Here is a 14,604-nt window from a genome sequence, read left to right as displayed (position 1 = left end):
AGGTTATGTTATCAATCGATGGTCTTCGTCTCCAAAATCCTAGAGATGTCCTTCGGTGACTCAGTTGTGGACGACTTTGATGTTTGGCCTATATAGTACGCGTGAGGTTGCCGAGAGTATCGCAGGAACATCGATCTCTTCGTAGATATATATACAATTGACCATTCCAAGACTTTGGAATGGAATTAGAAATGAATATAATCACGTCCATTGTTTTAAAAGACCTTAAAGAGGTAATCAAATGCTAATCTGGCTTCAATTTAACAAGACACAAGAAATAAGGACGTCAATGACGCAGAAGCTGAGTCTTCGTTGGCTATTATGACATCGACATGATTAGTTTGCAGTCTGCTACTACTTAACCAAAATCGTTCAACGGATCAATCAAGAAGATCAATCATTCAATGGGATTGTTTTTGGAGATTGATAAATGATGCTTAACAAGCATTGGAGTGGTTGAGAACATTGAATAAACTTGACTCAAAAATTGGCCCGGAAATGTATCTGCATAGTGTTGAGGTAATTAAAAAGCTTTATAATCTATAATGCTTTATAATCTCTGTTGCAAAAATTTATGCCAACAAATCCATTCCCAAATAATCCTTTTTGGACTCGTCGCAAATTCCTTAACTAAAATCTCGATACTGAAAAACCGTCACGCGATAAACAATTACCAACACAATGACAAAACTATTATCAAGCTCCATTCCTTCACCCGTGGTTCGTGTGGTTCGCGTGGTTCGGCCAAACTCTCACTTTTAATGCGATAATGCGAGAATGTGAGCATCACCCAGGGCTATAATTTCCTCATTCCCAGCTAGCAAACTCATTTCCTCGCAACCGGTCCCACCGGAGCCGGTACACACAGCGCCCCTGTTTATGATTATGCACCGAACGCATTTGGGACACAGAGCACACAATTGATGCAATTACTGAACCGAACATATTCATTCCATCTCGTGAAGCTCTGGTTGTTGTCGCTCCCCGTACCAAGACTTTCGTACGGACCCAGCCAGAGTGGCCCCGGGGAAGCTTTAGACACTGCGCTACCGAAGGCAAAACCCCTTTTATCGGGGGAGTTACGAGATATTGGGGACCGGACCTGTACTTAGCACCTCCCGGCATCACACAACAACTCTGGCCAGGCCCACGATGAAAAACACACGAACGAGTTCCGGCACACGCAAACGGTTGCGTGTTGCAAAAACTGCATGCCGGGCCTTTTCCTGCTCGCCTCGCAAATATTGTCGCGTCATTCCTGTGTTCGCGGCGAATGTCCAGAGGGGGGGATAGGGTGAGGGCGACCTTTTGTGTAAAGCGAACGGTTATGAAACACTGGCGACGCTCGCTCTCTGTGCACTGTGCGGGACGACAGTGGACATTCGGTCCAAGTCCGGTATGAGATTGTGCGCTGCCACTACATTTACCGACACACAGCTGTAGTGAGTGAAGATGAGAAATTCACCAGCAACATGGAAACCTTCTCGCCCTTCTCGCTATTTCGCCACGAGATTAGTTTGGCCCAATGTGCACGTTTATTTGCAATAGCAAACCCCCCGCAGAGAGCAGCAATAACGATTCCAAAAATGATCCACAGATCAATAAACCGACGCGGGGCAAACCGCCGAGACCCACGTGTGTTCCCCGTTATGGGAAGCTTCACACTCCGAACATCCCGAGGTTTCTCCCGGTCATTGAGCTAATCGGTCATAAATTATGGGAAGTAAACGACACCCCACAATATCCCAGCTGTGTCATAAAACCCTGAAATGTCTCTATGTTCCGATGTTCCAGATGATATTGGTCCGTGGCGGCGTGGTGTGGTTTTTTTTTTGTTTTGTATATCTCTCACTCTCACTATCTGCATATCAAACGCTTCGGTATATCTTCACCACCCCGTCCAGCCAACCGAAAACCGGTTCCAGCGGAAAGTGAGAATTGAAAGTGAAAACTGCGCGCATAATGATTGCACGCGGACTTCAAACCCTGCCCCGGACGGGCACCAGCTACGACCGACCACCTCCTCTCTCGCCGACCGTGTGGGACACGGTTTTGGAGAGGGCCCTCTCCTGCTATCGAGCGCAAAATACGGTCAAGTTTGCCGTCGTCCGGTTCCGAAACGAAACACGTAAAATTAAGCCATTGCGGGGAAGTTGAGGGGGGGGGGAAGGTCGGGCACACTTACGGCCAATCCGAGGCCACCGACAAAAGGGATTTTGTTGGGTGAAGGAATTGGAACGTTACCGTGGTGAGTTAAGTTGTGGGGTGTCCCAAAACGGGCAAAATGCATATTCAGCCTAGGTTTGTTTTGCATTGCAAAGCTTAATGGCGCAGTGTTGATGTTGGGATTTGTTATTCAAAATTGTGCGAGAAACCATTCCAACAAGAAACTTGTTTGAAAAATTGTGACACTATTTTGATTACCATTTGAAAGCAGAGCTATTTTTATAACCGCCGCAGCAGCTCTGTTGGTAAACATGGAGTGAAAATTTGAAATATTTATTGGAAACTGGACACCGAAGCTACCACCGAAACTCCAATCCAACGACTCCACGACTCTTCATTCTGTATTTTTAGATTGCCTCACGCAGAAAACGAAAGCAATTATCTGATTAATCCACGGTGCGCTTCAATGCCGTGCCGAGTCTCTAATTAAACGTTGCTTCATTTAGTTACAGTCACCACCTTCTCCAGCACAGGCACAGCTCAAAAAGGATTCATTACACCACCATGCCCCAAGAGTTTGTCCGTGTCCAGAGGCTGGCTTCTCTTGAGGCTTAATGTTTTTAAAAGGGCTTTTACTTTTCGTAAATGCCGCTAGGCACAATCTTCGTCCGAACCACGCGGGGCGAAACGGGCAGTGAAATGAAATTAATAAATTTTCAATTTTCATTTTCCCCAAACCTTCTCGCTGCTTGCTGCCTGCATTGCTTTTAAGGCATAAGCAGAGATATACATCATCAACCGAATCTTTCACAGCCAGGCGGTATACCTATCCCGTTCCGTCACGTCGGTGGATAATGATCTTCACTTTCATTAGAGCGTTGTGCGAGCAGCAATCTGTGCCAAGGCATCGAGCCACAGCCAAAGTCTTTACATCATCGCACCGAGCTTGATGATCTGGCCGAGAAGCGCGAAAGACAATGCACCCTGATTAAGCTGCTGGTGGAGGGGAAATGGGAGGAAAATAGAATCTGACCCTTGATAAGGTGCACACGATAGATGAAAGTTGTAGTGGCGAGCTGTCATGCAGTAGAAGGGAGAAGGAACCCAACTCGCGCTTAGATTTAAGTGCTGAATTCCAACCAAGATACTGAACCTCAATCCAGCAGTTCAATGGTGCGGCCTCAATAACACGGAAGAGATCTTGTTGCGATATTGCGTTCAAACCTATGCAGATATTCCGTTTGGCAGCCAGCAGAGCAAATGGTTTCAGCTCTTCCGCAAGTCACCACAAAAAAAAAACCTTGAAATGCCTTCAATTTCTGCCCAAGGTCTGGTCCAAAACCACAACCAGGCGATCGGTTCCATTTACAACAAGAAATATAAACATGGAATCGCGTTTAGAATACAAACAGCAGGTTATATTTACATCAAGGAAGTAATCTGGAGTTCCTGGGCAGCGTTCCTCAGCGAACAACATGCGCACTACGCAAACCACTCCCCGGTAGTCACTCGGCAAGCTCCAAACACAATCAACGAAATACAGCCCACAAATTAATACTGTGCATGGTTATAAATCACGTGCAAAACTATTCCAAACATTCGGGGCTGGGCTGGCTTCTCACCGTTTGACGAATGATCGTGTTTCTTTCCCCCCATTTTCTTGATATTCTTCTGTAGATGATGATGCTGCACTGCACTCAACATGCGAACCCCGTTTGATGAAGATGATCGTCGCGTTTTTCTTCTGGGCGAGCCGCACTAAACTTGTGACTAATTAGATACAGTAATTGTGTTCGCTCGAAGGCGTTTTTAAAGAAGCAGCTCTCTTCTGTTTGGAATCTTCCGCCTCTCGCATGACTACCCAGCCGACACACCGAGAATCCGTTGTAGCCGTGGAATGTCTAAGGCAAAGAAGAATAAAATAGCAGCCTATAGCTTAAGTCTCACCAATTATGCATGCATATCTTCCCACGGCGTTATCCACTACCCTCCTCCGTGTTAGCCGCTCGCCCAACAATGAGGCAAGCAAATTGAAGAGCAATTCTGCACGGCAGGAACTGCTGTTAGTCCAAATTTTTAATGCCCAACAACTTTTTGTCTTTACCGGGGCGGAAGACAATTTTATGATTGTCTCCTGCTTGCCGGGCTTTATGCAAATGCGGCCCGGGGAATTGACATTTGCTGGAGAGAATTAAAAAGGCCCGTTGTGGCTGAAGCTGCCGGCAGGTAACTTCGGATCGCATCTCACAGGCGGAATGTTCTCTCGTCGTGCCGTGTGGTTCGCCTGAACGGGGAAGGAAAGCTTACCTGGCCTGGGCTTTGGCATCTCACGCAGAAGGACGGTTTAATGTCAAACGACCGGTAATAAGTAGGACTCCTAGGACCGAAAATGTCTTCTTTTATGTTTGCGATTTGTTTAATGATCATCGGGATTTATTCGTTACGGTAAACAGTGCTTTGCCATTTTGATAACGGATTCTCATTAGTCGTTTAGCCTTCCAAAACCCTTACCCATCAGACACATTCACACACACACAAACACACATATCGATCATCATTCCATCAAATGTTGTGTTATTTGAATGTCACGTCTCCCAACACCTAATTAGCTGCAGCTGCATCAGGACGTATGTTATTAATGATCCCAAATGACCGACCCGACTAACGGCGGCAGCAGCAGCATCAAACAAACACGCTCTCGATCGGCCTCTGTTCTTCCATCTCCAGCTCCAGAAGCGGTAAACCACACAGCCATCAAACATTCCGCTGTCCCGAGTCCCCGGTGGGCTAAACTTCATTTGTAATTATCAATTTACACATGTTGTTGTCGGATGTTGTGTCTAGGGTTTGTGGTCGGGTAAAATGCAGGGTAAACCGATAAGCCGATACAAGGGCTACCCACCGCAATGCTACCTGCCCTTTTTGTTAATGGCACACACAGGAATAGACACGCGCGCGCTCGCTCGCAACATCATCCGCAGGCCATCCGTCTGAATCATCACGCTCCCGCCAGGACAGCAGCCTGGACAGAAATAACAAATTACTGTCCCACGTTCCCATAATGGACCACTGTTCTCTCTGTTGTTTTGTACCTTATTTTTATCAATCAGTTTGTGCGTTAGTGTACGTCTAAATACGCCACAAAACAACTCTGCAAAAAAAGTATTCAAAAATTGATGTCAACTTGACAACTTCTAGAACGCGTTCTCGTGGCAATAAAACCATCCAAAATGTCCAAACAAACAAAGCACCACACTGTTCACTAGCGCTTGGTGGCAAAACAGGCTAGAATATTCATTCAGCAGCTTCTAAAACACGCACGCTAAGTGGTGGTGTTCATATCAAAAGATACAAAGGTTTCTTTATGCCCGATTAGCGCAAACCACTTGCTGAGAAATTATCGCTTTCTGGTGGGCGTGAGTGTGGTGTTCAGGACGTCAGTAGGACTTGACGTTTTCCTCCATCTTGAAGCTAGCAGTTGTAGATACCGAGGAGTTCTACAGAAGGTGTCGGGTGACGTCCAACCACTTCTTGATAGTGTCCAACTTTGTTGGAAGCTAAAGCGAATGTTCAAACAGAAGATATCTGCAAATTGTTAAGCTTATGTCGCGGTCACGGGTTAGCTGTAGTTTGCATTTGCCATTTTCTCCCGATTATCTTTCACACTTCCTTTATCCATTGGTAAATATCAAGGCTGAATAGACTGAATAGTCGCACACTTTGGCATAGGCATACGATCGATTGATTTGATCGCTTTTCACCTTGCTCCGGTACGATCAATCAAGCGAAACGAGGACGTATAGAGCTTAGCTAGCAATCCCTGAGAGCTGAGATATATAATAATCTATCATTTTCTTGTAAAATTTATTAGCAATCATCGCAATCCAACAAGATGATAATGGATCACTGAGAGTTGATTCAGAAAAAAACCATCTCCCTTCACCTTGAAATCGGATGACCTCAAAGGTAGATCCCCCACATTCTCTTATGGGAACTCGTCGTTCAGTAACCAGATTACCCATGATCGTTGACCGATCTGTGCACCGAACCGAACTATCCATGTATCGTGACATGGGCCATTCCACCAGCAGTAGCGTACCACTCACAAACGGCCATCTTACCACTGAATCGATCATCCGGTTCGGCCGGAAATTCTTCACGAATCGCCAGCACCAGCTACTAGCAAAGAGGTGCAAAGTTTCATAACAAATGACTCAGCCTGCAATGCCCGGTTCGATCCGGTTCAGAGGGAAGGAATGGTTGGGACGGGACTCGACCAGATCGAAGGAACGAATAAAATCGAAGCATCTGTGGGAATTTCGAACCCAAGGGATCCGGTGCTGAACAGAGGTATTATAGCAGCAACCGGTACCTATAATTATCTCGCAATGCTCGAATCCGGGAAGAAAGAGCCAACCACCATCCGAAGTCTTCCATTTCTCTTCCGTTTCAAGGCTCTTCGGATGCATAATATACCGGGGCGTAATGATAACGTCACGACCACCACTGATATGCTGACGCATGACGGGTACGAAGTGTGTGAGCCCCGAGTGGAGTCGAATCAATTTGGCTGTTGTATAAAATAGGTTAACAGCTTCAATTTCCTAGCCACCTAATCGGGTAATCGCACTCGCACACTCTTGATGGTACGGGCAAGACATACGGATAGGATGGATTGAAATATCTTGTACACCGCTAATTAGAAAGCGATACGGCGACTGTTATGCAAAATATGAGCTGAAATGCAGAACGAGATGCTGTCGCATCTATTTCATTGCGCTGGAGTTTACCAAGGAAGTCCAAGAAGAAGCGGGAATAGCTGAACGGCTATTCGGGAGTGGTGCAGCATTTGTTCCAATTACTGCGCATTATCCAGTGGAAAAGGATTATCGGTGCGGTAATGCGCTCCAGACCGTAACAATCAGTCATAGAGCCGGGCAGCGTTAATGGGGCTCTTTCGTGGAAAAATTAAACATGCAAATGAGAGATTTCAATGTTACGAAAAACAAAATTGGGCCTACGGTGTGAGCGGGAGATGTTGCATTAACGCTTCGATGGATTGATGATGGCAGTGCCTCAGATTGAAAAGAGGAATATTATGATGATTAATTTACTTGAAACTGCTACATTTGGTATTTCTAGGGAAAGATAATAGAAGTTTTGATTACAATTTGTAAGAAGATATCATCTGTGAAAGCTTCTGCTGCAGTCCAGCAAGCAAAGACTATCTCATTCATTTTTATTTATAGAAGTTCAATTTGATTGAAATAGATCAAGAGAGCGAAACGTGACTGAAGTCTCAACATGTTGGATGCTCCAATAGTGTAGACTTAGAACATGGTTACAGTTGGCATTAACATTTTGGAGGAATCATCCGATATAGAGGAATAACTCTAATGCACTGTCCAGTTGCTCCTCAAGGAACTTGTCACAAATTTATCAGCTCAATATATCGCTCCACTCAGACACCAACATCAAATTCTTCAGACATATGTGATGACCTAAAACGCGCTCGCATGGCAAAGCAAAGCGTGATGCGCACTGTGGTGCGATCACGATTTAGTGGGTAGCTAAATTGATGTGCGCGAATTGAAATGCGTGACTTTGGAACCATTTGGCAGCCTGGGGGTGGCCACAGAATTATCCTCTCTTTCCCCGCCAACAGCTAGGCCACTTTTCTCCCTGGCCAACGGCAGATGCTAACAAGATTAAATCTTTGAGGTGAGGTCCACCAAGTCTTCGACGGAGGAACTGCTCCACTGTGGCCCGGTGAAGTTTTGCACGTGATGAGCAGCAGAAAAAAGGGAATAAAAACAATACCGACATCATACACACACACCCGACTCATTTCTGCACCTTGTTTCCTCTCTGCAAGGCCAGGCTCTCACTTTCCCTTCCAGTGAGGAGCTCGGGGAAGCGTGTATAGAGAAAGCGTCCGGTTTTGGATTGTGTTTTTTTTTCTTCGTCTTTTTTTTTCGATACAAGAAGCCAACCCGGACGCCTTCTTTCACTTTCAAACACGTAAAATTCTCGCTTTCGTGCGAGATTTAATCGATGCTCGCCCGCCACCCCAGGTCGGGGACACCCTTCCAGTGTGTATTTTCCGGTCCCCTGTGCACCGCCGACAGGTGGTGGGTTCGCGTCCCGTTGGCTTCCCGGCGTAGGGATCTTGACTTTGGGTTCAGCTATCTGTGTGTGTGTGTGTGTGTGTGTGTATCTGCGTCTTTTTTTGTACCTTTCGTTAGTTTGTTTGTATGCCACAGCCCGCTCGAGGGCTCGACTGACCTCATAATCGAATAGTAGGGAGCGGGCCCGTTCCGCCGTTCATCGCTCACGCTGTGAGCAAAGGGAGCGAGAGTTCCCCAGCCACACGTCAGGGTGATTGACTAGCCTGGGCATTGGATGCGGGGGTACAGGGAACAGGCCGACCGGCGGTGAGACTTAAGACTGGGAAGGAAGTGAAAACGTTCGAGACCAGCGGACCGAGAAACCACGCCGAGAGTCTACCACGGTCAAGTGCAGCGTGCGCTGTGTACGTGGCCCACGGGCAGGGGATTCGCGCGCGAGCCCTTCCAGTCGGGGACAGGAACATCGGGAGGGGTGGTTTTGCCCTCCGCTGCGAGGCTTTTGATGTATTTCGTTTGTAAATCACCTTTCTTTTGAGCCTTTCGCATGCGTTTGGCGATTTCCAAGCGTGCTAATGGGAAGTTCTAGCGGACATTAAAAAAAAGGGCTGCACTTAAATGTTATGTGGCTGCGGACTCCCCCACTTGAAACGAGAAAAACGCAATAAAGAGAAGGGTAAATGATTAAATAATTATGGTAGAATGCGTTCCCTAATAGTAGCGATCTAATTGCAGCTTAACCGCATTGTAATTTAAAGAAGTATTAATGAACAATATAATAAAAAACCAAGAATAAGAATTTTAATGAAATTAAACTATTCAAGAAAAATGTCAAAAAGAGCGACAAATATCTTAAAAAATGACAATGATTTACAAAAGAAGAAATTGTAGTTAAAAAATTAGTATAACTCATTAAAAGTACAGCAAACTTGCCGTACACAAACAATAAAACATCAAAATAAGAGAAATTTCTACTCATAATCAAGATGCATCGCGTCATCTTCGTCCCATAAAAACAGCACAGCGCAACTTTTAAATGGGATTTTATCGCTTCACATCGAACCGCAGTAATTTGCCCGGCGCTACGCAAAAAACGGCCTCCCAACTACGTCTCATGAATTAAATATTGCAACAAAATAAACAGATTGACGTCTCCGTACACTCGAATTTTCCTTCCACCTTGGGCAGCCTGGACGGCGTTTTATTAGTTTCGCAGTTAACACGCACGTACCTCGGCGTGGTGCTGTGGTTCTTGTAATTAATTCCACACATCCCACACGCTGCTGGTCCCACGGATTGGCCCATGAACTGCAGCACCACGGGAACATGACCTCTAGGTTTGAGGAAAGCAACAAAAAAATAGCAGGCAAAGCAAAACAACAACAACCAATGCCCTAAAACACAGCCCAGCATCATCACCCGTCCGTTCTCTCAAGCAGCACCATTAAACTTTTCTGACCAACGAATCAAAATGCCTTCAACCGCTTTCCACAGACTTTTTTTTCCCCGTATCCTTTCGCTTTCGTCCTACTGGCGCTGGCCTGGCGGAGGGGGTCTGAAATGGACATTTTATCACTTTCACACGACGGCCGCAAACCGATGTGGGGAGGGGTCTGTTTACAACATTCTGGCACCGGGCGTCACCCACCCGCACACACGCGAAGGAAACATTCTTCGCGGATCATAAAATTTAACCTTTCGCCAAATGTGGGGTGATGCGACCGGACAAAAACACGCACGCACGCAAGAGTTGAGATTGCCGGTAAGGGAGGTCCCGTCTTCTCGGGTGTGTGTGTGTTGATGCCGGTGGCGTCGTTTAGTTTGAATGCGTCGGTTTCAGAGCGAAAACAAAAACATCTTTAAGTGAATAAATAAATGGCTAATTTCAAGTGTAGCTAAATATCAGTGTTGGGAAGGGAGATGAAATGACTGATATTATTAAACAAAAAGAGCAAAAGAGGCAGATACGATGTGTACGTTACACTGGGAAATGATGTGTATGTTAGGCAGAGAAAAAAACAATTCAAATGAGAATATTTAAAATAATCTTCGAATAGCATTTTTTAAACATCGTTAAAAAGAAGCTCCTAATAAGTTTTTTTTCCCCAAATAAGTAATCTACTGAACTCAAGATAATTGAGAGAAACCTAAAACAATGTTCATGAATATCAGAAGTAAAACAGGAGTAAAAATGAAAGCCAATGTTTACTGAAAAACTAGAACACAAATTTGAAAAATGCATAGAAACTGAAGATTACTGGAAAATGATTAAAATAAATTATTGAATCGTACCAGAGAGGCATAAATAAGCAAAATCGAAAAAAAAATCATGACTCTTTTCATAAACTACATAAAATTGAAATAGAAAATAATGAAATAAAACAAAAAAAAAACAAGTTGAAGGTAAGGGCACATGATAAATTAGGGAATAGTTTGTAAGCAAGTATACGGATTTGTATTGTTTTAATTTAAAAAAAAGTGGAATGAAAAAAAATTATTTTACGTGAAAATCGTAAAAATGGCAATAAAACGTGTATTTACGACACACTGTTTATTTTTTAATTTATCACGAATAACTTGATTTTTTTTAAATAGTTAATGGTGTGTTGTAGACTATCGGCGAGCAAGAAAATCATTTTGGTTGTATTTCTTGTAAAGGACGATTTAATACGCCTAATGGTCCGTAAAATTGAATCCTAGCGAATTTATACAGAATTTAACACATTCAAACAAAACAATGAAGACTTTAAATGCTAAAATGCTATTTAAGAAACAAAACATGACTACGTTTGATTTAGAAAACATACATAATATATGTTTTGTAACGACCGAATGAGAGTCTGTGAATTGTACAGATCGATAAAACTACACACATGTAACAATTCTTCATTTGAGGAGGAGGTCTAAGTCCACAAAATTGACTCATTACTGTGTTAAACGATTATGGTGTTGGTGTAAAAATAGGCAAACGTACGAAAGTGATAGCATTTCCTTTCTTATAACGGAATAATTTAAAAAAAAAAAAACAAGAGATGCATGTTTAATGTTGCCGAGACCATCTTTCGGGAGTAAAAAAAAAGAAAGAAAATTGCTGTTGAGCTTAAGTTACCAAACCAAATTGAATTTATCTTTAGTTCAAAAATCTTTACCGTTCTTGCGAAAAGCATTTTAGGTGTAAAGCCCATTCCCTCCCTTTCCCCTCGAATCACAAAGCTTCCAAACTTCTTAAAGCAATTGTTTGCACAAACTTCGAAAACACTTCACATTGTGTGTTTTTTTTTTCTTTTCAATTCAGTAAAAAAAGCACCTCTCAGCACAGTGTTGAGGATGACCGCTCGCTGTGCTTAAGCTTATTATCCTCCTTAGCGTTCATTCCATTCCCATTCCCTTGGCCGCTCGCTTAAAGAACCAAAACCCGCCCGGCTTCTTAAGTGTACGCAAAACAGGGGGAAAAGATTTGCTGTAAACATTTCCCCGGAACATTCGTGTAAACAAATGATTGTTCGCGTCCCTCCGGGTGGTAGAATGTGGCCGAACTGATAAGGGGAAGATAAAATGGAAGTGGAAAAAAAACACACACACACACAGAGTCGCCTGTCGCAAATTCTTTAAGACAACTTTCTATAGACTGTGGGATGAAAGATTTAGGACGCTTTGCAAAGCCACAGTTTGGCCTTGGGTTTTGCTGTTGTTTGCAAAAGGATCGACCAAGCCAACAAAAAATCATTAATTATCTTCATCATTTTCCCCATTTGCGAAAAGCTTTTCCCGCTTTGCCCGTAGAAAATAAATTTGCAAAAATTAGTGCTTAAACAAAGAAAACATAAAAATAGTTTAACAAATAGAACAAGCAACACCCCGTCGCCCGTCGAGCCTTGCATTGTCGTAAAACCGTCCTTTTAAAAAGCCCTTTCCAGAAGGATCGTCTTACGAGCGATTGAGTGCGAGAGACAGAGGAAAAGGTGAAAAGAGATACTTTCTTCCAAGAAATAAATCGCTTTTCGCCCTCTTCGCACCGAAAAGACAATTTTCTATATTAATGTCTTACCTTTCGCTCAGCATTTTTTTTGGTTTTTGTTGGTGTGTGTGTTTGTGGCTTAATATTTGTCTGCCTGCTTTCTGCTTTCCAGCTCCAGTTGTTCGCAACCGGTGCCTGCTGCTCTCATTTATTCCACTCTGCTGCAGCGGCGTGTGTTGTAGTTGTTTTATTTGTTATGTTTTTTTGCGCCCTTCCTTCGGTTTTGTTTTAAATATTTCGTGTGTGTTGCTCGCTTTTCGGGCACTTTTGTTTTAGGTTTCGTTTTCTCGTCTCCTGCCTGCCGGGTTTTGTTTCTCTTTGCTTGATTTTAGCTTTATGGTGACCACGATCGATTGGAGACAATCTTTCGGCTTCGGCCGTTCGCGCTTTATTCCCCCCCAACTCAGTGTGTTTTTCTTCTGCGTTTTATTGCAGCGATTTCATTCCCGTTCTTTTAAGTGCTTTTCACCATTCGAACCATTCGGTGCCTGTCGTGCACGATATGGGTTTCACAAGGGTTCGCAAATATGTTGATTTTCCTATCTTTTTTTTTTCTTGTTCTCCTTTTCTCCACTTACGCCTCCCATACGTCACCTCGGTACCACTTGTTGCCGGATTGATGGATTGATTTCGCAGCTGGAAGACGGAGACGGTTTCGATCACTTCGTTGCGATCATTTGGCAAACTGGCTCCCTATTGCACGGCAAGCAAAGGGACTAATATTTGCCCAACCAAAATCAACACCTCGGTTTATGGAGCGTGATCACTCACACACAACACCACACAAGGGAAACTAAACCCGCGGCGGTGACGGCGATCGGTCGTCTTGAAGGGACGCGCAAAGATTCCACAATTCCACAACAACAACAAAAAACCGCGCGCTGCTCAGTTTCTTAGTGGTTCAGCACCTGAAGTAGGTCACACATGATGCGCACACCAACACAATGCGGGGACACACAAATCCATACACATGCACACGCTCACAAACGATGTGATGTTTTGCGAATTAAATGCCACCTTTTTTTTATTAAGATGATGTTAAATTAAAATTTTCCACACTTTCACAATGGGACACGGGTAAACAACACTGAATTTTCACAGGACACTCAGCTGTTTTACGCTTCTTTTTTTTTCTAAACCTAAAGAAAGAGGGGGTTGCAAAAAAAAAACATTAATCTTAGTGATTACAATTTGCGTTAGTGCACTTTGTTTTGAACAGAATCACTTGCAACGCCTCGCCGGAATTGCAAATCTGGATAGAAACTAGTCAAAAAAAAAAGGCGTTAGAGCGTTTACTACCACCACTATTATGCACTCCAGTGCAGCCAGCACTACACTGAGACAGATCGCTCTCGTGCCTGGTAGTGGTGTTTGTGTTCTGTGTGTAGTGGAGAGATGTGCACTAACCTTTGCCTTACGGCTGATAAGCCGGCAAAAGGGAATAGCGGTGGACTCTACCACTCTACAGTCAACTCACTAAGAGCAAGAAGAAGGCGATCGTCTTGTAGCCTCCTTTTTCACAATCACTCATTAAAATTGTGCAGGACACAACACAGCGGCCAAAACCCCTCCACACACTAACACACGAAAAAAAAAAACCCGGCAGTCGACAAAATGGATGGCCGGTGGACTTTTCGGTCGTACTGTTGCTCTGGCTAACACTCTGGACCACAATGACCATTGAAAACACTCGTGCAAACTATCTGGGCACTATTTCAAAACACAGAATTACGCTGCACACATCCACGCACACACACACACACACACACACACACACACACACACACACACACACACACACACACACACACACACACACACACACACACACACACACACAAAACCATAGGCACGTACGCAACCTGCTACTGTGCGTATTGTTTCTGTTTGGGTTTTGGTGGGTTTTCAGCCTTTTCGCTACACTCTTGCTCCGGCGGCCGCCCTGTTGTTTTCCTTTGCGTTTTTTTGCACGGCGATGCACAACACATCGCCCGCCCGACTACGTACGTGTGTTACAAACCGCGCGCTGGCCGCGACGACAACGACGGCGACGAGAGAAAAGCAAACGGGCCTTCACGTTCCGCCGGCAGTTCGAATCCAACTTAACGAACGAGAAAAGCGTCCACCGCCGACAAGTTGCTGCTCTCTGGGCTGCTCGCCCGGTGAAGGGTGCTGTACACGGCGGCAATGCGGAGTGGATACGATTGCACTCTCTTTCTCTGGTGAATGTATATTTCTGCTTTTACATGCTGTTTTGTGGATGGAAGTGTTATTTTAGTGAAATTTTTAGTTTTA

At 44.3% G+C, this 14,604-nt stretch overlaps 1 protein-coding gene across 4 annotated transcripts in view; it reads right to left on the bottom strand.

Annotated features, from left to right (window-relative positions):
* The window catches only part of LOC121600558, a 79,647-nt gene extending 65,243 nt beyond the window's left edge, over window positions 1-14,404 (bottom strand). Inside the window, exons 1-2 of one of the 4 annotated variants that reach the window (XM_041929256.1) lie at window positions 14,317-14,404; window positions 12,340-13,448 (exon numbers count right to left, since the gene is read on the bottom strand). The gene's annotated coding sequence lies outside the window, so the exon portion shown is untranslated. Of the gene's footprint in view, window positions 1-12,339; window positions 13,449-14,166; window positions 14,267-14,316 lie in introns of those variants that run through there. The other 3 variants (XM_041929258.1, XM_041929257.1, XM_041929259.1) reach the window with 3 other exon arrangements.
* Window positions 14,405-14,604: the final 200 nt, after the last annotated feature.

Source organism: Anopheles merus, chromosome 3L, assembly GCF_017562075.2.
Source record: "Anopheles merus strain MAF chromosome 3L, AmerM5.1, whole genome shotgun sequence".
Classification (NCBI taxonomy): domain Eukaryota; kingdom Metazoa; phylum Arthropoda; class Insecta; order Diptera; family Culicidae; genus Anopheles; species Anopheles merus.
This window is presented reverse-complemented; position numbering and strand designations above follow the sequence as displayed.